The 3,145-nt window shown below is 37.5% G+C and overlaps 1 long non-coding RNA gene across 1 annotated transcript; it reads right to left on the minus strand.

Annotated features, from left to right (window-relative positions):
- Positions 1-1,072: 1,072 nt before the first annotated feature.
- On the minus strand, positions 1,073-2,084 carry LOC107181731. Its single transcript, XR_001512436.1, has 2 exons — positions 1,950-2,084; positions 1,073-1,265 (listed from the first exon to the last, which is right to left on the minus strand). It is a non-coding gene; the product is annotated as an uncharacterized LOC107181731 (long non-coding RNA).
- Positions 2,085-3,145: the final 1,061 nt, after the last annotated feature.

The following is a 3,145-nucleotide window of genomic DNA, read 5'->3' on the forward strand; positions in this document are numbered from 1 at the left end:
AGAGAAGCGAAAATTGTAAAGTAAGAATTTTGAAGTATGCTCCTAAATTAAGGAGTTCCATGTTAACGACAGGAATAGTTAGCATCCTGGATAGATATACCTCTGTGGTGCCCTAACTGTAAGAGGAAGTTTCAGCAAGCTATCTCAGCTTAAAAACATTCTCTGTTTTTTGTTTGTTTGTTTGTTTTAAAACTATTTTTTTTTATTGATTTCAGAGAGGGAGGGAGAGGGAGGGAGAGGTAGAAACATCAATGATGAGAGAGAATCATCTATCGGCTGCCTCCTGCACGCCCCTACTGGGGATTGAGCCCACAACCTGGGCATGTGCCCTGTCAGGGAATCAAATCATGACCTCCTGGTTCATAGGTTGACTCTCAACCACTGAGCTACACCAGCCAGGCAAAACAGTCTCTGTTTTATTCCCTGGCTCTACAGTCATTAAGCTTATAGCTGTCTTTAGTTCATTTCTGAAGTGGATACCTAGAGGGGAAAAAATTAACTTGATTAACATAAATACTTTACATTATAAATTAATAAACTTTTCTGGTGACATTATAGAACATAATCCTAAACTCTGCTAGATGTTTAGAAGTTCTGCATATAAGAACTGACTGAGGACGAAAGACCTAGGCTAGCTTTGAGTACTAGCAATATTGCTAAGTAGAGTGATAATAATGAAATTAGAAACCAAGCCACAGAGCCTTGTGCATTTGTTCCAGAATCACATTTTATTCAATAAAATTCTGGTTAGTTACTCTCATGAGTCAAATGATAGAAATAAAATTTGAAGCCATACCCCTCCCCCCTTTTTTTAGTGTATTAACTGACTAGCTCCTTAGCATTCAGAGAATTCTGGATAGAGATATACATATCCCAATAATATGTTCATAGGGATGATTCTTGTGTTATGAAAATGCCCACTGAATTTGGTTACATGCATCTGAAAGTTCCTAAAAAATAAATACTAGCCACAAATAGGAACCTGATCAACATTTTTAAAAAATTTCTTCTGAGTAAGAACTAAAAGCCAAATGGTATCATCATACAACTTCAAATTAGGGACTATGACTGGAAGATTTTAAAATAATTTATTAGCTTTAATAACTTTTCCCATGCTTATTACATTCTTTTTTGGTGTCTACATTCCTGTCATATTCAGTCTAAACTTCTTAAGCAGAAATGGAGTGCATGTCTATGCAGTTAATAGGAAAGACCTAAGGCGTATATGAGTCACAGCAGTCTTGGAGATGAGAAGAGAGGAATCTCTAGGGATAGATGCAATAGGAACAGTATTAAAGAGAAAAGGAATACAGGTTATGGGATTCAGCTGTATAATTTTCAAGTCATATAGTATTAAAAGTCAAGCTACAGAGCCTGGTGAATTTATGTTCCATAAAACTCTTGTCAGTAGCTACCATGAGTCATAAGTCTTTATTACCATGAGTCCCTTGAGCCTACATGAGAGAAAGAAAGGAGCATTTGAAAATTACCTCGGGCCAAAGACTGGACCCAGCAGTTCCATGAGAGAATAGCTTGCCTATTTCCTGGTGGTCCCACCAGGTGAACTTCTCTTGAATCAGGCACTGATAACAGAAACCATGAGAACAACAGACACCACAGAGGTGATGACCGTACCCCACCCAGGCTGCTTAGTTTCTGGCATTGACCTAATCAGGTCTTCTTTCAGGACCTGCAGTCGCCCTACTGTCTCGTGACTTCTGATTGCATGTGGGGTTGTTGCTACATGCACACCTGTGACTGCATTGAACAGCTGATTGCCTCACTCTGCCTCACATTACCTGATGAGATCAAGCAATGGTGTGTTAACCCCAAGGGCTCTGGGATAGCAAGCAGAGACAAAACCAGCACAAATAAGAAAGCCAGTACCTAGGGTCTTATGAAAAGCATGCATTTTTAGGATATTAAAAAGCAAGCTGTAGTTAGCTTACTTCTGAATTCTGGGGCTGATTCCAAGCGAAGCAAAATTCCCCATGTCCTGGGTAGAGCAAGCCTATACGTGTGGTAGTCTTGATGTCTTCTCCCTAGGGCCTAGGCAATCACTTCTCTTCCCTTAGAGCAGCACTGCCAGGTTGCCAAGGAGTCTTCCCCTCATGTGGAGGGGCTGATTCATAAAACAGTGATTTGCTTGGTTACACTGTGTCCTGGATTCTAAAAACTGAGCCGGAGCCAGGGTGTGGACCATCTATGCAATTCTGCCCCCGGCTTGTGACAGCATGTCCTGGTATTTAAGCAGAGTCCATGTCGTGTTCACTTGTACGAAGAAAATCTAACAAAGGAATAAAATTATTATAGGCCTCTTCACTGACAAGAGAGTCAAATTTTCTAGTCAGTGGTTAAAATGGATAACAATGAATCATTCTAAAAAGCTCTGATATTAGAATGTTAGCTCTAAAGTAATTTTTTAGGTACTACTTATCTATTTCATTTCATTAAGCTTTATAAACCTCTTTCAAGGTAGAGTTTTATCTATTTTACAAATGGAAAAATTACTTTTTAAGAGAGTGATTAATAATAAAACTAAAGAAAAATAACCCTAAAATTTTAATCTCTGTTTATGGTGGTAGGATGGGAAAAGTGATTTATTACACTTCCATGATAAACACATTTCCTGTGAATTTCTTTTAAAATGCTGTTCTTTATTCATCTTTGCGATTTTTAAAGAAATGTGGAAGCAGAAGGAAAAATATACATTTTAAGGAACGTATTCAAAGCAAAATTTTACTTATATGCTCTTTTGTTTCTATTAATAAACTTTATTTTTTAGAAGTTTTATGTTTGTAGAAAAATTATGAAGCTAGCGTGGAGAACCCCAAATAGCCTATACCTCATTTCCGCTATTATCACCATGTTACCTTAGTATGTATGGTCTGTTTGTCAAAATTAATGAACCAATATCAATACATTATTGTTAAAGTTTATACTTTATTCAGATTTCCATAGTTTTTACCTAATGTCCTTTTTCTGTTCCAGGATCGCATCCAGGATATCATACTACATTTAGTCATCATGTCTCTTTAAGCTTCTCTTGACAGTGACAATTTCTTAGACTTTCTTGGTTTTTGATGACCTTGGCAGTTTTGAGGTGTATTTTGGTCTTAGCTCTATCTCTATCTCTATCTCTCCC

The sequence above is a fragment of the Myotis davidii genome, unplaced genomic scaffold (assembly GCF_000327345.1).
Source record: "Myotis davidii unplaced genomic scaffold, ASM32734v1 scaffold187, whole genome shotgun sequence".
NCBI classification, from domain to species: domain Eukaryota; kingdom Metazoa; phylum Chordata; class Mammalia; order Chiroptera; family Vespertilionidae; genus Myotis; species Myotis davidii.